This window comes from Saimiri boliviensis, chromosome 7 (genome assembly GCF_048565385.1).
Source record: "Saimiri boliviensis isolate mSaiBol1 chromosome 7, mSaiBol1.pri, whole genome shotgun sequence".
Classification (NCBI taxonomy): domain Eukaryota; kingdom Metazoa; phylum Chordata; class Mammalia; order Primates; family Cebidae; genus Saimiri; species Saimiri boliviensis.
In genome coordinates, this window is record NC_133455.1 from 41,299,666 (window position 1) to 41,307,744 (window position 8,079).

The 8,079-nt window shown below is 38.5% G+C and overlaps 1 pseudogene; it reads right to left on the reverse strand.

The window, feature by feature from the left end:
• Positions 1 to 5,577: 5,577 nt before the first annotated feature.
• LOC101052130 (keratin, type II cytoskeletal 8 pseudogene) lies at positions 5,578 to 6,908 on the reverse strand (annotated as a pseudogene).
• Positions 6,909 to 8,079: the final 1,171 nt, after the last annotated feature.

The following is an 8,079-nucleotide window of genomic DNA, read 5'->3' on the forward strand; positions in this document are numbered from 1 at the left end:
CCTTTAGTGTAAAGCCAAGACAAGAACACAGATCTTCCAAATACCTGGTTATTAAACCAGAAAGTGTCTAGAGTAGAGGAATGGGAGTAGAAAAAGAAATGATGGTTGTCTAGCTTCTGAGAAAGAAATCAGAAGAGAAGGGACATATTCTCTTCATTGTTCATTTTTATGTTAAAATTTTATTTTATTCAAATTAAAAATGAACCTAAATCCCTGTCTCTTTTGGTGGGAGGAGAAGGGAGTCTGACAGGAAAGACAGAAGACGGCAATCACAATTGATGTCTCAAAACCCTTGCAGGTAGAGAACAGTGGGAACCTGGTGGACAGGAGGCTCAAGGCTGAGGAACACCATGATTAAGGGTCCAACACATAGACCACGAGCTTTCTTTCCAGGGAGACATGCAGGATTGAGGGCTTCCAGCTGCTCAGTTTACTCTAGAGAGGGAATAGTGTTCAGGTCACAGAAGAGCACATAGAGGAGGAATAAACTGCTGGCTAGTTGCAAATGAGGGTTCTACTGGAAGTGTGTGACTATGACCATTGGTATCTAAGCAGCAGGACCTACTGGAGTGCTGGGGTACGATAAATCTTCAACTTGAAAGGGTCACAATCCTCAGAATGAAGAGCTATTCTTGCACCCCACTGCGTAGCTCTCAACTCCCTACTCATGAAGCTCAATGATAAAGCTCTTTGGACAGCATACTGGCTGAAAATGGAAACTTGGAGTATATGTCAGTATCACTGCTAAATTGGGGCTACTAGTGGCCTTCTGCACCATTGTATATGTTGCAAACCCTGTGTGTAGAACTTGAAAGTAGAGCACAGATTCACTTTCAGAAATGGCTGGTGCCTGCTCTACTGGACTGTTCCCAGTATTTTCTCCACGGTGAAGATGAAGCTAAGATATTGGACCTGAGCAGGAAGTAGGATGCCTAAAACCTTCTCCCAAGGACTCTCAGACAAAGCAGCATTTGGTTCTGGGGTACATCATGGTGAATACAAGGTTTGTGGGGTTAGATAGCTGATGGCAAAGTACAGGAGATGGGACCTAGAGTCCAAAGCTGGATTTGTAGTTCTGCTCTGACATCAAACTCAGGCCTTCACTCATCAGTGCTTTTTCCTCCTAAAGGCCTTTTAGATTGTTAAATTCGAACCCATTTCCATATTACCCTTATGGTTTTGAAGCAAAGCCACCTCTCTTTGGAAACTAGTGTTCTTCTTTTAAGAATTAACTCTTGTGGACAAGTGAGGTGGCTCATGCCTGGAATCCCAGCACTTAGGGAGGCTGAGACAGGCAGATCACTTGAGATCAGAAGTTCAAGACCAATCTGGTCAACATGATGAAACTCCATCTCTAATAAAAATACAACAATTAGCCGGATGTGGTTGTGGGTGCCTGTAATTCCAGCTACTTGAGAGACTGAGGCAGCAGAATGGCTTGAACCCAATTGGTGGAGGTTGCAGTGAACCAAGGTTGTGCCATTACCATTGCATTCCAGCCTGGGTAACAAGAGTGAAACTCCATCTCAAAAAAAAAAAGGAATTAACTCTTGGCTTGCTTAGAGTTGTAAAGTATTATAAAGTGGTTATTATTCTGTTTTCTGGCACAGTCCTACTTTACTCATGTTGTCCTAATTTTGTTAATAAATTATATGGTCAACTCTTTAAGAGGCACTGATGGGTGTTTGATCATAGGTTCACCAAATGATTATGCAACCCAGGTTTTAACAGTAAAATAAGTGTTGTTAATTACTTTGGCACATGCCCAATAGCAAACCACTGTCAAGTATAAATAATCTAGTTTGTGAAAACTAAATGAAGAGTTCCTGAAGACACCTCTGAGTTGAATGAGCAGGTGGTTCACACACATCGTGTGCTTACACTAGGCACAATGATGGCCTTTCTTCAACCCATTCTTGTGGCTTTGTGGGAAGTTTTTTTTTTTAATGAGAAGTTAGCCAAGGAGCAAAAAAAAAAAAAAAAAAAAAACCCAAGTTATAGGTGATTCTTCATGACATAGTGATCACATTTGGAATTACAATTCTGTGGTGTTATAGCCTGAAGGGCATAATTAGAGAAGATTGCCCATGTCTAGGCCATTCAAAATGTGCTTCTAGAGTCCCACATAAATATACAACAAGAAGTTGATCTTGTAGAGAAGAATTAAAATAACTATATTGATGATGTACTTGTTTTGTAATTATTAGTCACTTTTCTCTACAACTATCATATAATATTCTCAAAGAACTCAAGAATAATATGGGAATTTTGGCAGTGTGAGATGTCCCTTCAGCAAGGCTGAATGTGGCATATCACAAAGTAATGCTCATTTACGGTCAATACAAAGTCACTACTGTGGTCTCATTAGAGTATCCTTAGTATAAAATGTGTTTTCTGAAACACTATTAATCTTGGAAAAAACTACTTATTTTTTCATTGAAATCAACATTTATTTCAAATTTATAGTTTCTTTCTTTATGATCTTGTTTCTACTGAGATTTCCATTTAATAAATCTGCATATGACCATCCTTGTCTGTTTCAACCAAGGAACTCCATTTACTGTGAAAAACAATAGGCCAATGCCCATGAGACTTGCAAAGCTTATCACTTATCTGTGGTTTTATAGAAATGTGAAATGGTCTAGTTAGACGTGTAACAGTGCCAGCTGAGAAAAAATTACCTATCTATCCTCTATCAAAACAGTGAGTGCTTTAAAGAAGGAAGGGTTATCTTACCAAACTAGCAAATAGTACATTAAGAAAAAAGTTGCATGGTGAAGTAGTCACGAGTTCCAGTTCAGGACACTTCTGTTTCAGATAGACTAAATGAAATTAAAAAAAAAAAAAAAAAAAAAAAAAAAAAAAAAAAAAGGTAATAAGACCATACATAGAACAATGATGCTCAAGACATTGGATTGGGCATCAATCTATAAAGAATAGTGATGATTTAGAGAGGAAGAGAAATAAAGGCTTCATTATGATTGACCCAGATTACTGGATAGAATAATAGTCTGGGCCACAGTATAGAGAAAGGAAACCCAGACTGAATCTGATGGTTTCTCTGAGTTGAGATGTACCTGGGAGTCTGAGAAAGCAAGTCTGTCTAGAGCTCTCAGGGCAGAGTGCTAGAGAAAGAGAGATGTACAGAAAAGGTACTCTGAGGACTTGAAAAAGGTATCCCTGAAGGTTTCAATTAAGTATGATTTGCACATGCATATGAATAAGATAGCCAATACAGAAAAAATAACTATCCAAAGAAATCAGAACAAAGAGTGTCCTAAGTTCCAAAGGGTTTACAATGTCTGTTTCTAACAGAGTAGAAAACCATAATTGATGAAGCATCAATTAGAGCACTAACAGAGGTCTTGCCTCAGTAGTGGGGAAATTAACTCAAGGATAAACAGTACTCTGGTCCATTTAATGAAGCTTAAAAGGTAGAGACTTGAAAGCATTAAACAATTTGCAAGTATCAACTGCATCCAGTACAAAGGCCAAGAATACTTCTATTTTTTAGCTGTTTTTTTTAAAAATTGTATTTGTACATAATAGGTTTACATATTTTCAGGAAATGTGATAATTTAATATATTCATATACTTTGCAAAAGATTATATACAAAAGATTATTGTACACTGTAGTCACCCTACTGATCTGGAAAGTACTAGGTCTTAGTTTTCCTAGCAGACTGGATTTGCTCTCATTTATCAACCTATCTTCATCATCTTTTCTTCTAAGAATATTTTTAAATAAAAAAAAAGTTAAGCAAATGACAAGATAAAATATGCAAGGCCTGTGATCCAAAATATGACTATGCATGCAAAGAAGCAAGAGATGAGAAGAAAATGGCATTAATTAAAATTGAGGCAGAAATGACATGTATGAAAGATTTAGTAGAAAAAAACATTAAAAGAGTTATTATAAATATATTTCATATGTTTAAAAACTAAAAAGAAAAATTAAATGGGTAAAGTAGAGGCATAAAAGCTATAGAAAAAACTCAAATCAAAATTCTAGATTTAAAAGCTACAGTGTCAGAGATGAAAACTATGTTTGGATGACATTAAGGGAAGATTAGCAATTGCAGAAAAAAAGGATTAATGAGCTTGAACATACAGCTATGCATAATTGTTCAAAACAAAACAGAAGAAAAAAGTGGAAAGAAATGAAGAGATCATCAGTGAAGTATGGGATAATTTAAGCTGCTAAATACATATGCAACTGGAGTTTTGAAACAAGAGGGAGGGTGAAGAAAAAAAATGTGTGAAAAGATAATGGCTAAGGATTTCCCAAAGCTGAAGAAAGCTGTAAAGCCTTAGTAGCCTTAGTTATTAGAAACCCAAGAAACACGAAAAAAAAAAAAAAAAAAAAAAAAAAAAAACATGAAAGCATATCGTAATCAGATTGCTTACAACAATAATAAAGAGGAAATCTTGGAAGACAGAAAAAAGACATTATAAAGAGGACAAACGTAATGATAACAGAGGTTGTTTTGTTTTGTTTTTCTGGAAATAATGTGACAGTGGAGCAATATACTGAAAGATTAAAACTGTCGAATTAGAATTTTTAACCTGGAAAAAAGTAACTTATAAACATAAAAGCGAAACAGAGACAGTTTTAGATGTGCAAAGTCCGAAAAAATTTAACAGTAAGAGACTTGAGCTATAAGAAATATCAAAAGGAAGGTTTTTCAAGCAGAATAAAAATACTACCAGATAGAGATCTGGATCTACATAAACAAATGAATATTACAGAAATTATAACTACATGAATAAATATGAAGACACTTATTTGTTTCTTTAAAAGAGAATTTACTCTTTAAAGCACACAAAAAGAATATGTTATTCAAGGGAATTATGAAATGTATGGCAATAATAGCACAGAGAGACAAGGAATTGGAAGAAGTACACTAGGAGTCCAGTATTGGTAAGTTCTTATAATACATAGAAAGTTGTATAATATGGGCTGGGAGTGGTGGCTCATGCCTGTAATCTCAGCACTTTAGGAGACCAAGGTGGGCAGATCACTTAAGATCAGGATTTTAAGACCAGCCTGGCCAACATGGTGAAAACCCTGACTCTACTAAAAATACAAAAAAAAAAAAAAAAAAAAAAAGCCAGGTGTGGTGGTGCATGCCAGTAGTCCCCGCTACTAGGAAGACTCAGGTGGGAGAACCACTTAAATCCAGGAGGTAAAGGTTGCAGTGAGCCAAGATCACACATTGCACTCCAGCCTGGGCAACAGAGTGAGACTCCATCGAAAAAAAAAAAAAAAAAAAGAAAAGAAAAGAAAAAGAAAAAAAGAAAGTTGTATATTATTACTTGAAGGTAGACTGAAGTAAGCTAATGTTTGCCCACAACCATGAAGCAAAATGTAAAATAACACTAATCAGAATTGTAGTTAATAACCAATAGAAAAGAAAAAACACAATCATAAAAAGTGCTTAATGTAAAAGAAGGCAAAAAAAGAAAACATATGAACGAAGATCCAAAGGAATAAGTAAAAGTCAAATAAAAATGGAGTAATTTTAAAATTTTCTAAATCAAAAATTACATTATATACAAATGATATAAATGTCACAATTAAGAACCAGAGCCAAAGCTGGAGCACAGGTCATAGCTGAGGCCGGGGCTTGTGAGGCCCCTACAGGCGGAGCTCAGACCACCAGAATAGCGGCTGGTGGTCTCGGTGTGGCTACTCATGTTCTGCATCCCAGACTGCGGCCGGCTCCCCTCACCCTCCAGCAGCTTCCTTTAGGGGGCGATCTCGATGATCAGGGCCAGCTTGACGTCCATCAGCTCCTGGTACTCACGCAGCTGCCACGCCGTGTCCTGCATGGCCCACTGCAGGGCGGCCTCCAGCTCAGACAGCTTGGCGTTGGCATCCTTAACCTCCAGCTCCCCATGCTGCTCGGCATCTGCCATGCCGGCCTCCAGGGAAGCCCTCTGGCCTTTGAGGCCCTCGATCTCAGCCTGGAGCCGGCTGATGTTCCAGTTCACCCCGGAGATCTCAGTCTTTGCAGCCACAGGTCATCCCCGTGCTTCCCAGCCAGCGTCTGCAGCTCCTCATACTTGATCTGGTGCGTGTTCTCCGCCTCAGCGCGGCTGCGGTTGGCGATCTCCTCCTACTGCGCCTTGACCTCAGCCGTGATGTTGTCCATGTCCAGGGAGCCGGTGTCTGAGATCTGGGACTGCAGCTCCCGGGTCTCCTTTTCCTACAGCTGCCTGAGGACGTTGATCTCGTCAGTCAGCCCTTCCAGGCGAGACTCCAGCTCTACCTTGTTCATGTAAGCTTCATCCACATCCTTTTTGATGAAGACAAATACATACTTCATCTCCATTGGCTTATTGATCTCATCCTGGTACTTGTTTTTGAAGTCCCCCACCAGCCCCTGCATGTTACCAAGCTCTGCCCCCAGCTTCAGCTTCTTCTGGTCCAGAGTCTCCAGCTGCCACCTAAGGTTGTTGCTGTAGCTCTCGAACATGTTGTCCACACTGCTTGGAGCGGTCTTCTGCTGCTGCAGGAGGCTCCACTTGGTCTCCAGCATCTCGTGCTGCTGCTTCAGGAACCCTACCTTGTCGATGAAGGAGGCAAACTTGTTGTTGAAGGTCTTGATATGATCCTTCTCCTGGGTGCACACGACCTGGATGTTGGGGTCCACTGCCAGGTTAAGGGGGCCCAGCAGGCTCTGGTTGACCATGATGGCAGTGATGCCTCCCATGCCACTGGCCTCTGCCTAGGCCACCCCGGAAGCTGCTGCTGCCCACTTAGGAGAAGCTTGAGGAGTTAATGCGGGCACCCAGCCCACTCTTGTGGGAGAAGCTGCTGAAGGCCTGGGGGCCAGAGGTGGACACCTTGCAGGACTTCTGGGTCACCCTAATGATCATGGTAGCGTGGAGTGGGGAGGAGTGGAGGCAGGCCGGCTGAATCAGGTGGAGATTCCAAAAGTAACAGAGAAGCTGCTTCTTGCTCGTAATTACCAATTAATTCTTAGGCTACTTTAACTCTTAAACCAAACCAAACAAAAATTGTTGCAAAAAAGGAAAACTGTAGACAAACTGTACCCAAAAGGATACCTTGAAAAGTTTAAAAAAATATATAGCAAAAGACTCCAAAAATGTATAAAAAGAATAATGTATCATCACAAAATAGAGTTTATTTCAGGAATGGTTGGGTTATCATTCAATATTCAATCAATTTAATTCCTTATATAATATGTGTGTGTGTCCGAGATCTGAGACTGCAGTTCTTAGATCTCAGACACACACATATGTATGGGTGCATATAATGCATATACATGCACACATATAGACACCCATATATATGAGTGTGTGTATGTGTATATTATTTGTAGGTATATTATATATAATATACATATATATAGGGATGTGTGTATGAGTATGTGTATATATGTATATATGACATACACACATACACCACATACACTCATATTTACACACAAAAAATTCTGGTAGAACGAATAGATAACTTTAGCAATGTTTTAGCATACAAGGTCAACAAACAAAAAAAATCATTAGCAGTGAGCAATCAGAAAATTAAATTTTTTAAAATATTATTTTTGTATAAAAGAATCCAAAATATAAAGCACTCAGAAATGCATGGGCAAAAGAACTGCAAAGATTGTACAATGAAAAGAGCAAAACTTATTGAGGTCAATTAAAGCCCTACATAAATGGAAAATTATACCATGTTCATAGACCAGAAGGCTCAGTATTAAAAGTATGTCAATTCTTCATAAATTGAGCTATACATTCAAAGCAATCTTGATAAAATTCCATCAAGCCTTTTTGGGTAAAACTTGGAAAGTTGATTCTAAAAATTTCATAGAAATGCAAAATATCTGTAATTTTTTAAAAACTAAATAACTTTAAAAATAACAAAATTGGAGGTCCTGTACTGACTTCAAGTTATATTATGCATTCTACACTATCAATGTACTATGATACTGCTGTTGATAGACAAATGATAGATGGAACAGAAGAGGATCCAGTAAAAGATTCACAGCTATACAACCAATTGTCTTTAGACAAAATGCAAAAACAATTAAGTGGAAGAAAAATTTT